Source organism: Salmo salar, chromosome ssa07 (assembly GCF_905237065.1).
Source record: "Salmo salar chromosome ssa07, Ssal_v3.1, whole genome shotgun sequence".
Lineage (NCBI taxonomy): Eukaryota > Metazoa > Chordata > Actinopteri > Salmoniformes > Salmonidae > Salmo > Salmo salar.
Genome location: NC_059448.1, coordinates 58,917,030 through 58,931,883, shown reverse-complemented (window position 1 = coordinate 58,931,883; position 14,854 = coordinate 58,917,030). Strand labels below are relative to the sequence as shown.

Below are 14,854 nucleotides of genomic sequence, written 5' to 3'. Positions count from 1 at the left end.
GGGTTGGGTTAGGGTTACGGGGTTGGGTTAGGGTTATGGTTAGGGGGTTGGGTTAGGGGTTGGGTTAGGGTTAGGGTTACGGGGTAGGGTTAGGGTTACGGGGTTGGGTTAGGGCTACGGGGTTGGGTTAGGGGTTAAAGTTAAAGTTAGGGTTGGGTTAGGGCTATGGTTACGGGGTTGGGTTATGGCTATCAAATCCAATCAAATGTATTTATAAAGCCCTTCTTACATCAGCTGATATCTCAAAGTGCTGTACAGAAACCCAGCCTAAAACCCCAAACAGCAAGTAATGCAGGTGTAGAAGCACGGTGGCTAGGAAAAACACCCTAGAAAGGCCAAAACCTAGGAAGAAACCTTGAGAGGAACCAGGCTATGAGGGGTGGCCAGTCCTCTTCTGGCTGTGCCGGGTGGAGATTATAACAGAACATGGCCAAGATTATCAAATGTTCATAAATGACCAGCATGGTCAAATAATAATAATCACAGTAGTTGTCGAGGGTGCAACAAGTCAGCACCTCAAGAGTAAATGTTAGTTGGCTTTTCATAGCCGATCATTGAGAGTATCTCTACCGCTCCTGCTGTCTCTAGAGAGTTGAAAACAGCAGGTCTGGGACAGGTAGCACGTCCGGTGAACAGGTCAGGGTTCCATAGCCGCAGGCAGAACAGTTGAAACTGGAGCAGCAGCACGGTCAGGTGGACTGGGGACAGCAAGGAGTCATCATGCCAGGTAGTCCTGAGGCATGGTCCAAGGGCTCAGGTCCTCCGAGAGAGAGAAAGAAAGAGAGAAAGAGAGGATTAGAGTGAGCATACTTAAATTCACACAGGACACTGGATAAGACAGGAGAAATACTCCAGATATAACAGACTGACCCTAGCCCTCAACCCACTCAAGTGACACACCCCTCCTAGGGACGGCATGGAAGAACACCAAGTAAGCCAGTGACTCAGACCCTGTAATAGGGTTAGAGGCAGAGAATCCCAGTGGAGAGAGGGGAACCGGCCAGGCAGAGACAGCAAGGGCGGTTCGTTGCTCCAGAGCCTTTCCGTTCACCTTCACACTCCTGGGCCAGACTACACTCAATCATAGGACCCACTGAAGAGATGAGTCTTCAGTAAAGACTTAAAGGTTGAGACCGAGTCTGCATCTCTCACATGGGTAGGCAGACCATTCCATAAAAATGAAGCTCTATAGGAGAAAGCCCTGCCACCAGCTGTTCGCTTAGAAATTCTAGGGACTATTAGGAGGCCTGCGTTTTGTGACCGTAGCGTACGTGTAGGTATGTACGGCAGGACCAAATCGGAAAGATAGGTAGGAGCAACCCCATGTAATGCTGTGTAGGTTAGCAGTAAAACCTTGAAATCAGCCCTTGCCTTAACAGGAAGCCAGTGTAGGGAGGCTAGCACTGGAGTAATATGATCACATTTTTTGGTTCTAGTCAGGATTCTAGCAGCCGTATTTAGCACTAACTGAAGTTTATTTAGTGCTTTATCCGGATAGCCGGAAAGTAGAGCATTGCAGTTATCCAACCTAGAAGTAACAAAGGCATGGATTAATTTTCCTGCATCATTTTTGGACAGAAAGTTTCTGATTTTTGCAATGTTACGTAGATGGGAATAAAGCTGTCCTTGAAACAGTCTTGATATGTTCTTCAAAAGAGAGATCAGGGTCCAAAGTAACGCCGAGGTCCTTCACAGTTTTATTTGAGACGACTGTACAACCATCAAGATTAATTGTCAGATTCAACAGAAGATCTCTTTGTTTCTTGGGACCAAGAACAAGCATTTCTGTTTTGTCCGAGTTTAAAAGTAGAACGTTTGCAGCCATCCACTTCCTTATGTCTGAAACACAGGCTTCTAGCGAGGGCAATTTTGGGGCTTCACCATGTTTCATTGAAATGTACAGCTGTGTGTCATCCGCATAGCAGTGAAATTTAACATTATGTTTTCGAATGACATCCCCAAGAGGTAAAATATATAGTGAAAACAATATTGGGCCTAAAACGGAACCTTGAGCAACACCGAAATGTACAGTTGATTTGTCAGAGGACAAACCATTCACAGAGACAACTGATATCTTTCCGACAGATAAGATCTAAACCAGGCCAGAACTTGTCCGTGTAGACCAATTTGGGTTTCCAATCTCTCCAAAAGAATGTGGTGATCAATGGTATCAAAAGCGGCATTAAGATCTAGGAGCACGAGGACAGATGCAGAGCCTCGATCTGACACCATTAAAAGGTAATTTACCACCTTCACAAGTGCAGTCTCAGTGCTATGATGGGGTCTAAAACCAGACTGAAGCGTTTCGTATACATTGTTTGTCTTCAGGAAGGCAGTGAGTTGCTGCGCAACAGCTTTTTCAATTTTTTTTGAGAGGAATGGAAGATTCGATATAGGCCGATAGTTTTTTTATAATTTCTGGGTCAAGATTTGGCTTTTTCAAGAGAGGCTTTATTACTGCCACTTTTAGTGAGTTTGGTACACATCCGGTGGATAGAGAGCCGTTTATTATGTTCAACATAGGAGGGCCAAGCACAGGAAGCAGCTCTTTCAGTAGTTTAGTTGGAATAGGGTCCAGTATGCAGCTTGAAGGTTTAGAGGCCATGATTATTTTCATCATTGTGTCAAGAGATATAGTACTCAAACACTTTAGTTACGGGTTTGGTTAGGGTTATGGTGTTGGGTTAGGGTTATGGGGTTGGGTTAGGGTTATGGTTAGGGGGTTGGGTTAGGGTTACGGGGTTGGGTTAGGGATATGGTTAGGGGGTTGGGTTATGGTTACGGGGTTGGGTTAGGGCTATGGTTACGGGGTTGGTTAGGGGTTGGGTTAGGGTTATGGGGTTGGGTTAGGGTTACGGGGTTGGTTACGGGGTTGGGTTAGGGTTATGGTTAGGGGGTTAGGTTAGGGTTACGGCTATGGTTAGGGGGTTGGGTTAGGGTTACGGGGTTAGGATTAGGGGGTTGGGTTAGGGTTACGGGGTTAGGGGGTTGGGTTAGGGTTACGGGGTTGGGTTAGGGCTATGGTTACGGGGTTGGGTTAGGGTTATGGTTACGGGGTTGGGTTAGGATTAGGGGGTTGGGTTAGGGTTACGGGGTTAGGGTTAGGGGGTTGGGTTAGGGGGTTGGGTTAGGGGGTTGGGTTGGGTTAGGGCTATGGTTACGGGGTTGGGTTAGGGTTACAGGGTTGGGTTAGGGGTTAAAGTTAGGGTTATGGTTAGGGGGTTGGGTTAGGGTTACGGGTTGGGTTAGGGCTATGGTTACGGGGTTGGGTTAGGGAAAGTACGATTTTGAATAGAAATCAATGTTAGGTACCCACAAGGATAGAAAAACAAAACGTGTGTGTGTGAGCGCACGTGCGTGCGTGCGTGTGTGTAGAATCATGATGACAACAGCTCATTTGGGACACTTTAATTCAATCAATCAGTTAATTCAATCGATCAGCAATGTGACTTTGAGTTCAGACAAAGTTGATATTACAATCATACACTGAGGGTACAAAACATTAGGAACACCTGCTCTTTCCATGACAGACTGACCAGGTGAATCCAAGCTATGAATCCCTTATTGATGTCACTGGTTAAATCCACTTCAATCAGTGTAGATGAAGGGGAGGAGACGGGTTAAAGAAGGATTTTCAAGCCTTGAGTCAATTGAGAATTGGTTATGTGTGCCATTCAGAGGGTGAATGGACAAGACAATAGATTTAAGTGCCTTTGAATGGGTATGGTAGTAGGTGCCAGGCCCAGAGATTTGTGTCAAGAATTGCAACACTGCTGGGTTTTTCAAACTCAACAGTTTCCCGTTTGTATCAAGAATGGTCCAGCACCCAAAGGACATCCAGCCAACTTGACACAACTGTGGGAAGCATTGGAGTCAACATGGGCCAGCATCCCTGTGGAACACTTTCGACACCTTGTAGAGTCCATGTCGCAACGAATTGAGGCTGTTCTGAGGACAACAGGGGGTGCAACTCAATATTAGGAAGGTGTTCTTAATGTTTTGTAAACTCAGTTTTTGTTATTGATCTGATTAAGAGGAACTCCCTGTCTTCGTTCCAAATAGCACCCTATTCCCTACATAGTGAACTACTTTCAATAGGGCCCTTGTCAAAGTTAGCGCACTATATAGGGAAAAGAGTTTCATTTGGGATGAAATCCCTACCTTCACAGCCCAGAGGTCCATAGTTATGGCCCGGGTGGTTCTGGGTAAGGAAACATCATTATCTGGTCTCGGTTTATCGGAATTAGCACTTGATCAATATTCTGATGATGCACCCTCACCTTGGTACGTCATCGATTTCACCCTATAGGCTGTCCCCGTGGCGACAGGGTGTTCTGTGTTGTCCCTGACTGGCTGGAGTGACTCACATGTGCCAGTGGTGGCCGTGCCAACATCTAGGTGATTGGCTGCTCCCTGCAGCAGCACCACAGAGAGACACTGTTGTTGAATACTGTCAAATAAAAAGCTATTTTTCTGAAATGGCACCCTACACTATTCCCTGTATAGTACACAACTTTTGATCAGAGCCTCGTGATGGAATAGGGCGCATGTTGGACTCAATCTGCCTCTCCTCTGCCTGTTTGCTATTCCCCTCCGTCCCTCGCTGACAAAGGGGAAGGAGAGATCGGAGGCGTATCGGTTGAGGCAACACCACGCGCCTCATATCTCCTCAAACTATAATTACTCTGTAGCGATCTGTATGACACTGGAATAACACATTTGTAACCAGCAGTAGGGTAGGACAGGAGGAAGGCAGACACAACACAACACAATGACTGAAAAGAGATACCCATCAAAACTACTGTCATCTGTCAAACCTCTACATCACCGGGTTACTTCAATTAAAAGGGGGATTGTTCATTTAATGGTGGGTGGCTGGCTGGCCGGTTGGCTGGCTGGCTGGTTGGTTGGCTGGTTTGATGGTTTGTTGGCTTGCTGGTTTGTTGGATGGCTGGCTGGCTAGCTGGTTTGATGGTTTGTTGGCTTCCTGGTTTGTTGGATGATTGGCTGGCTGGTTTGCTGGTTGACTGGCTGGCTGGTTGGTTTGCTGGCTGGTTTGTTGGCTGGTTTGCTGGTTGACTGGCTGGCTGGTTGGTTTGCTGGCTGGCTGGTTGGCTGGTTTCCTGGCTGCCTGGCTGGTTGGCTGGGGGAGGTGATTAAAAACAACCTTCCATTATGAACAACTTCATTCTCCACTCCACATTGTCCTGTATAAAGCTGCATAAAGTTTTAATAATTGCAATTCAGTTCAGCTCACAGTTCGATACTAAAGAGGTCGAAATGCAAATGTTGGCTCGGCTGGGGTCCAGTTTTTGTTTTTGATAGGGATATATAACTTTGGCAGTTAGGAGAGAGAAAGGCTGACAGAAAACACTGAATAATCCCTGACTTTAATCAAATCAAATCAAATCAAATTTATTTTTATATAGCCCTTCGTACATCAGCTGATATTCTCAAAGTGCTGTACAGAAACCCAGCCTAAAACCCCAAACAGCAAGCAAAGCATGTGAAAGAAGCACGGTGGCTAGGAAAAACTCCCTAGGAAAAACTCCCTAGAAAGGCCAAAAACCTAGGAAGAAACCTAGAGAGGAACCAGGCTATGAGGGGTGGCCAGTCCTCTTCTGGCTGTGCAGGGTGGATATTATAACAGAACATGGTCAAAATGTTAAAATGTTAAAATGTTCATAAATGACCAGCATGGTCAAATAATAATAATCATAGTAGTTGTCGAGGGTGCAACAAGCACGTCCGGTGAACAGGTCAGGGTTCCATAGCCGCAGGCAGAACAGTTGAAACTGGAGCAGCAGCACGGCCAGGTGGACTGGGGACAGCAAGGAGTCATCATACCAGGTAGTCCTGAGGCATGGTCCTAGGGCTCAGGTCCTCCGAGAGAAAGACAGAAAGAGAGAAAGAGAGAATTAGAGAGAGCATATTTAAATACACACAGGACACCGGATAAGACAAGAGAAATACTCCAGATGTAACAGACTGACCCTAGCCCCCGACACATAAACTACTGCAGCATAAATACTGGAGGCTGAGACAGGAGGGATCAGAAGACACTGTGGCCCCATCCGATAATACCCCCGGACAGGGCCAAACAGGCAGGATATAACCCCACCCACTTTGCCAAAGCACAGCCCCCACACCACTAGAGAGATGTCTCCAACCACCAACTTACCGTCCTAAGACAAGGCCGAGTATAGCCCACAACGATCTCCGCCATGGCACAACCCAAGGGGGGGGCGCCAACCCAGACAGGAAGACCACGTCAGTGACTCAACCCACTCAAGTGACGCACCCCTCCCATGGACGGCATGGAAGAACACCAGTAGGCCAGTGACTCAGCCCCTGTAAAAGGGTTAGAGGCAGAGAATCCCAGTGGAAAGAGGGGAACCGGCAAGGCAGAGACAGCAAGGGCGGTTCGTTGCTCCAGCCTTTCCGTTCACCCTCACACTCCTGGGCCAGACTATACTTAATCATAGGACCTACTGAAGAGATAAGTCTTCAGTAAAGACTTAAAGGTTGAGACTGAGTCTGCGTCTCTCACATTGGTAGGCAGACCATTCCATAAAAATGGAGCTCTATAGGAGAAAGCCCTACCTCCAGCCGTTTGCTTAGAAATTCTAGGGACAATTAGGAGGCCTGCGTCTTGTGACCGTAGCGTACGTGTAGGTATGTACGGCAGGACCAAATCGGAAAGATAGGTAGGAGCAAGCCCATGTAATGCTTTGTAGGTTAGCAGTAAAACCTTGAAATCAGCCCTTGCCTTAACAGGAAGCCAGTGTAGGGAGGCTAACACTGGAGTAATATGATCAAATTTTTTGGTTCTAGTCAGGATTCTAGCAGCCGTATTTAGCACTAACTGAAGTTTATTTAGTGCTTTATCCGGGTAGCCGGAAAGTAGAGCATTGCAGTAGTCCAGCCTAGAAGTAACAAAAGCATGGATTAATTTTTCTGCGTCATTTTTGGACAGAAAATTTCTGATGTGGCTTGAAGTTGGTCTGTTTCTTTAAAAACTGGAATCATTGCAATGACTGGGCCAGGTTTAGGTTGCTCATCTCAGTGACATGCATACTGACACACAACTATCCATGCTTTAATTCAGCAACACAACATTCACGGTCTATCACTGTCTTCTTATTGGTCATGTTTTCTATCACTGTCTTCTTATTGGTCATGTTTTATATGACTGTCTTCTTATTGGTCATGTTTTATATGACTGTATTCTTATTGGTCATGTTTTATATGACTGTCTTCTTATTGGTCATGTTTTAAATGACTGTCTTCTTATTGGTCATGTTTTCTATGACTGTCTTCTTATTGGTCATGTTTTATATGACTGTCTTCTTATTGGTCATGTTTTATATGACTGTCTTCTTATTGGTCATGTTTTGTATGACTGTCTTCTTATTGGTCATGTTTTATATGACTGTATTCTTATTGGTCATGTTTTCTATGACTGTCTTCTTATTGGTCATGTTTTATATGACTGTCTTCTTATTGGTCATGTTTTAAATGACTGTATTCTTATTGGTCATGTTTTATATGACTGTATTCTTATTGGTCATGTTTTATATGACTGTCTTCTTATTGGTCATGTTTTAAACGACTGTCTTCTTATTGGTCATGTTTTGCTAGTGTTCTGTACATGCAGCCCAATACTATTCATCCTGTTTCTCTCTCACACACACACACACACACACTAGGGCTGGGCGGTATACCGGTAAACCGTATATACCGGTATTGATGGACGGACCGGTTTGGGTTTTTAAAGCTATTTCAATGTTTGATTTGTTAAACGTGATACAATACTCCGACGTGTGTAACGTCCATTTGTATAGTGTACTCCGCTACCTGAGTCATCTCTCTCCCGTATCTCTCACCAAGCCCTCCGCTCTCTTTATGCCGTTTTCCACACAGACCAAAGCTGCGACCCGTCACTCAGTTGTTGTTGCTCGACTACGAGACCGTTTGCGTTCAGTCTGCATACCGTTAAATGCAGCACATGATACCGATACTGATTTCCACTTTGCTTCTTAATATACATCTATAAGCGTTCAATAATTCCACTGTTAGTTTGTGTATCTTGCTGTCTCTAAACAGCTAGTTTAGTTTTTTTTTCTAGGCAAAGTTGTGGCTAAATCGTGTTAGCCTCTAATGCTAATCGCTAGTTGGCTAGCTAGCTAATACATGTACTGAGTCAGACCAAACGTAGCTAGCTGGTACAGCCTGATACCAGTGATGGTGTAGGACTAAATCCGCATGTTGTTTGTTCAACAGTAGCTTCTAAATCAAAGAGGAATAGGTGGAGCATGAATATGTTATGGCTATAAGAATGAAAGAGAAAACATTTAATGTAGCTAAAGATTATAGGGTCCTCTGGGAAACACATCCCGATACTTTAGTTCCTACCCTGGCACAATAACTCATCACCTGGCTTTTTCATTTGTTGTCATGCCAACCAACACTGTATTTAAAGTTTTCACTATTACATTCTAACTACAGAATTAGAATAGTCATTCTCATTCCATGATTCCAACAGTTCACCCAGCTGTTTTGATCTGAATCGCAAGTCAAATCGTAATTGCAACATTTGTTTAAAAACAAGGCCTAGATAGTCTGCCAATATCCTGCAGTCCTACATGACAGTGTACAGGAAATGATCTCATATTAGGACAGGAAATGTCGAAATTTATGAAAATGTAGAAAATAATTTCTGGGTTTGAAGTTTGATTAAACAGTATAAACCAATCAGAATGGAGAAAGCCCATTGAAATCAGTTAGTGTACGTATTGTCACCAGAGTCAACCACATCTCAGAAAGCACATTTATAACTTATATTACAAAAAAAACATAGAATACCGTCAAATACCATCAAAAATCACATCTCAGAAAGCACATTTATAACTTATATTACAAAAAAAACATAGAATACCGTCAAAAATGTGAAAAATATTTTGATATGATATTTTGGCCATATCGCTCAGCCCTAACACACAAACACACACACACATACATACACACATACACACACACACACTCAATGTCATGCTAAATATATTCCCCCTGCTCTGGCTTTAACATGCTAGCCATACATGTAATTAACATTAGCCACCACACCACAATGTCAGTCTATCTCTCCCCGGTCTGATTGGTGCCTCTGGGGAGGCAGGATGTTTTAATGGTGTGTTTTCCTGGAGCATACACACACACATGCATGCACACACACACCCAAAAATGCGCACACACACACACACACAGGCATGCATGCACACACACACACACACCCAAACATGCACACGTGTACACAAACACACACACACACACCGACTGCATTTCATTATTAAGGGCACCGTGGCCCAAATTTGTTTCTTTCTGCACTGATGGAGGAATAGGATAATGGAAAGAGCAAGAGAGAGAGGAAAAGAGAGAGAGAGAGAATGAGAGAGATGGGGAGAGAGAAAAAAAGAGATGGAGAGAGAAAGAAAGGGAGAGAGAAAAAAGAGAGAGAGATAGAGAGACAGAGAGAGAGAGAAATGGAGTGACAGAGGGAGTAGTTAGAGCTAGTGTCTGTGGCAAGGCATACTGTGTCACAGCGTGGGCCCTATTGTTTGACACACACACACAAACACACACTGAGCTGGTGGTCAGCATGCCATGTCATGATTACATGGTCTATTGGAGCTGAAGCCAAATCAACCCAGCTTCAGGCCTCGATGACATCACAGATGACCCACATGCAGATTGTCTAGGTTCTATTTTACGATGTTCAGTCGGCCAGAACAGCAATAAACAGCCTTTTCATTGAATGTTCAGTTGGTTGTACTGTGTGCTGCTTTGATACTGGGATAAACCACATTTTGGATTCAGTCCAGTCCATGCACCTGCAGTTAAAACAGACCAAAGTATTCGAGACCAGAGCTAACCTGCAGTTAAAACAGACCAAAGCATTCGAGACCAGAGCTAACTTGCAGTTAAAACAGACCAAATTATTCGAGACCAGAGCTAACTTGCAGTTAAAACAGACCAAATTATTTGAGACCAGAGCTAACCTGCAGTTAAAACAGACCAAAGCATTCGAGATCAGAGCTAACCTGCAGTTAAAACAGACCAAAGCATTCGAGACCAGAGCTAACCTGCAGTTAAAACAGACCAAAGCATTCGAGACCAGAGCTAACTTGCAGTTAAAACAGACCAAAGTATTCGAGACCAGAGCTAACCTGCAATTCAACAGACCAAAGCAGTGGAGTGCAGACTCACTAAAAAGACAGCCAGGGTTATTTCACATATTGATGATAGTATTGATTATCCAGTCCAATCAGAATCCAACGCTACGCAGGGGAATCCACACACAAACGCACACACACACTGGACTACGCAGGGGAATCGACAAGGCATGAGTCAGTGATGGCAAATTGGATGGGGAATTGAATCAGTCAGCGAGAACACACTGTCTGTTCCTCAGAGAGAAACATATCAAACTGTTCTGTTTCATTGACTCTGTTGTGATTGGGTTTATTCACTGTGATGTTATGTTTTCTTCTTAGATGTTGTCATACTGTCTGTTTCTATATAGTGTATTACATTTGGCATCCTATTCCCTATGCAGTGCACTACTTTTAACCATGTTCCCTATACAGTGCACTACTTTTAACCATGTTCCCTATATAGTGCATTACTTTTAACCATGTTCCCTATACAGTGCCCTACTTTTAACCATGTTCCCTATATAGTGCATTACTTTTAACCATGTTCCCTATACAGTGCACTACTTTTAACCATGTTCCCTATATAGTGCATTACTTTTAACCATGTTCCCTATATAGTGCATTACTTTTAACCATGTTCCCTATACAGTGCACTACTTTTAACCATGTTCCCTATGTAGTGCACTACTTTTGAAAAACAGACCAAAGCAGTCGAGACAGAGCTGACCTGCAGTAAAACAGACCAAAGCAGTCGAGACAGAGCTGACCTGCAGTTAAACAGACCAAAGCAGTCGAGACAGAGCTGACCTGCAGTAAAACAGACCAAAGCAGTCGAGACAGAGCTGACCTGCAGTAAAACAGACCAAAGCAGTCGAGACAGAGCTGACCTGCAGTAAAACAGACCAAAGCAATTGAGACAGAGCTGACCTGCAGTAAAACAGACCAAAGTATTCGAGACCAGAGCAAACCTGCATTTAAAACAGACCAAAGTATTCGAGACCAGAGCGAACCTGCATTTAAAACAGACTAAAGTATTCGAGACCAGAGCTAACTTGCAATTCAACAGACCAAAGCAGTCGAGACAGAGCTGACCTGCAGTAAAACAGACCAAAGCAGTCGAGACAGAGCTGACCTGCAGTAAAACAGACCAAAGCAGTCGAGACAGAGCTGACCTGCAGTAAAACAGACCAAAGCAGTCGAGACAGAGCTGACCTGCAGTAAAACAGACCAAAGCAATCGAGACAGAGCTGACCTGCAGTAAAACAGACCAAAGCAGTCGAGACAGAGCTGACCTGCAGTAAAACAGACCAAAGCAGTCGAGACAGAGCTGACCTGCAGTAAAACAGACCAAAGCAATCGAGACAGTGCTGACCTGCAGTAAAACAGACCAAAGCAGTCGAGACAGAGCTGACCTGCAGTAAAACAGACCAAAGCAATCGAGACAGAGCTGACCTGCAGTAAAACAGACCAAAGCAGTCGAGACAGAGCTGACCTGCAGTAAAACAGACCAAAGCAGTCGAGACAGAGCTGACCTGCAGTAAAACAGACCAAAGCAGTCGAGACAGAGCTGACCTGCAGTAAAACAGACCAAAGCAGTCGAGACAGAGCTGACCTGCAGTAAAACAGACCAAAGCAGTCGAGACAGAGCTGACCTGCAGTAAAACAGACCAAAGCAATCGAGACAGAGCTGACCTGCAGTAAAACAGACCAAAGCAGTCGAAACAGAGCTGACAACCTATTCAAATCAAATCAAATCACATTTTATTTGTCACATAGACATATTTAGCAGATGTTATTGCGTGTGTAGCGAAGTGCTTGTAATTTCAGACCCTTTCCCTACATAGAGCACTACTTTTGACACCCTATTCCCTACTTAGTGCACAACCTTTGAATAGAGGCGTAGAGTATAGCCGTGTGTGTGAATCAGAAAGTACCTCACATGTTATAGAATTAGATTAGTATCATTATATTATTCTGATAGACAACGCCTCAAATCACAGTTTATAGAATTATAGATTAGTATCATTATATTTTTATTTATTTATTTTTATTTAACCTTTATTTAACCAGGAAGGGCTCATTGAGATTTGAAATCTATTTTTCAAGAGCGTCCTGGCCAAGATAGGCAGCACCAAGTCATTACACAATTACAGACAGACAACATGAATCACTACAGGTAATCTAGTAGACAAAAAACATTATTCTGATAGACTACAACTCAAATTACATTTTATAGACTTAGATTAGTATCATTATATTATTATGATAGACTACTTTATATTTTTTATTTAACCTTTATTTAACTAGGCAAGTCAACAATTTTTTTTTGACAATGACGGTCTAGCCTGGATTTGAACCAGGTACTGCAGTGACATCTCTTGCACCAAGATGCAGTGTCTTAGACCACTGCGCCACTCGGAAGACTACGCCTCACATCACATCACATTTTATTTGTCACATGCTTAGTAAACAACAGGCATAGACTAACAGTGAAATGCTTCCTCACCAACAATGGAGAGATAAAATATATTTTTTAAATGAAATAGTGACCAGGAATAAATACACACTGAATAACGAACAAAAACGAGTAAAAATAACATGGTTATATACAGGAAGTACCAGGTAATAACGGTTATATACAGGGAGTACCAGGTAATAACATGGCTTTATACAGGAAGTACCAGGTAATAACACCAGGTAATAAGTACCAGGTAATAACATGGCTATATACAGGAAGTACCAGGTAATAACACCAGGTAATAAGTACCAGGTAATAACATGGCTTTATACAGGAAGTACCAGGTAATAACACCAGGTAATAAGTACCAGGTAATAACATGGCTTTATACAGGAAGTACCAGGTAATAACACCAGGTAATAAGTACCAGGTAATAACATGGCTATATACAGGAAGTACCAGGTAATACGTACCAGGTAATAACATGGCTCTATACAGGAAGTACCAGGTAATAACACCAGGTAATAAGTACCATAAATAACATGGCTATATACAGGAAGTACCAGGTAATAACACCAGGTAATAAGTACCAGGTAATGCCATGGCTATATACAGGGAGTACCAGGTAATAACATGGCTATATACAGGAAGTACCAGGTAATAACACCAGGTAATAAGTACCAGGTAATACCATGGCTATATACAGGGAGTACCAGGTAATAACATGGCTATATACAGGGAGTACCAGGTAATAACATGGCTATATAGGAAGTACCAGGTAATAACATAGCTATATAGGAAGTACCAGGTAACAACCTGGCGATATTGGAAGTACCAGGTAATAACATGGCTATATACAGGAAGTAAGTCCCAGTTAATAACACGTCTATATACATGGAGTACCAGGTAATAACATGGCTATATACAGGAAGTACCAGGTAATAACATGGCTATATACAGGAAGTACCAGGTAATAACATGACTATATACAAGAAGTACCAGTACTGAGTCAATGTGCAGGGGTATGAGGTAATTGAGGTACGTATACTGTAGGTAGGGGTAAAGTGAGTGTGTGTGTGTGGCGTCCGTATGCATGCGTGTGTGTGTGTGTGTGTGTGTGTGTGTGTGTGTGTGTGTGTTTTGGGGTGTCAAGTGTGTGGGTAGCGTCCAGTGTGTGTAGATATAGTCAATGCAAGAGAGTTTGTGTAAAAAAAAAAGGGTCAATGCAGATAGTCCAGGTAGCCATTTGCTAAACAAGACAGTCTTGTTTTGTTCCAGATTTGATGCATCGGTACCACTTGCTGTGAGGTAGCAGATACAATAGTCTATAGCTTCGGTGGCTGGAGTCTTGGATGATTTTTTTGGGCTTGCCTCTGACGCAGCCTGGTATAAAGGTCCTGGATGACAGGAAGCTCGGCCCCAGTGATGTACTGGGCCATACTCACCACTCACCTTGTAGTCGTGTGCATTGCAGTTGCTGTACCAAGTGGTGATGCAGCCAGTCAATATGCTCTCCATGGTGGAGCTGTATTTGTATTTTGTATTTATTAAGGATCCCCATTAGTTCCTGCCAAGGCAGCAGCTACTCTTCCTGGGGTTTATTAAGGATCCCCATTAGTTCCTGCCAAGGCAGCAGCTACTCTTCCTGGGGTTTATTATGGATACCCATTAGTTCCTGCCAAGGCAGCAGCTACTCTTCCTGGGGTTGATTATGGATCCCCATTAGTTCCTGCCAAGGCAGCAGCTACTCTTCCTGGGGTTGATTATGGATACCCATTAGTTCCTGCCAAGGCAGCAGCTACTCTTCCTGGGGTTTATTATGGATACCCATTAGTTCCTGCCAAGGCAGCAGCTACTCTTCCTGGGGTTTATTATGGATCCCCATGAGTTCCTGTCAAGGCAGCAGCTACTCTTCCTGGGGTTTATTATGGATCCCCATTCGTTCCTGCCAAGCAAGCAGCTACTCTTCCTGGGGTTTATTATGGATCCCCATTACTTCCTGCCAAGGCAGCAGCTACTCTTCCTGGGGTTTATTATGGATCCCCATTAGTTCCTGCCAAGCAAGCAGCTACTCTTCCTGGGGTTTATTATGGACCCCCATTACTTCCTGCCAAGGCAGCAGCTACTCTTCCTGGGGTTTATTATGGATCCCCATTAGTTCCTGCCAAGCAAGCAGCTACTCTTC

General features: G+C 43.8%; 1 protein-coding gene and 1 long non-coding RNA gene across 2 annotated transcripts in view; one reads left to right on the top strand and one right to left on the bottom strand.

Annotated features, from left to right (window-relative positions):
* LOC123743794 (transmembrane protein 178B) overlaps positions 1 to 14,854 on the top strand; it is a 206,981-nt gene that overhangs the window by 37,361 nt on the left and 154,766 nt on the right. The window lies entirely within an intron of this gene.
* LOC123743795 (uncharacterized) lies at positions 3,394 to 8,685 on the bottom strand. Its single transcript, XR_006770693.1, has 2 exons — positions 7,858 to 8,685; positions 3,394 to 5,143 (listed from the first exon to the last, which is right to left on the bottom strand). It is a non-coding gene; the product is annotated as an uncharacterized lncRNA (long non-coding RNA).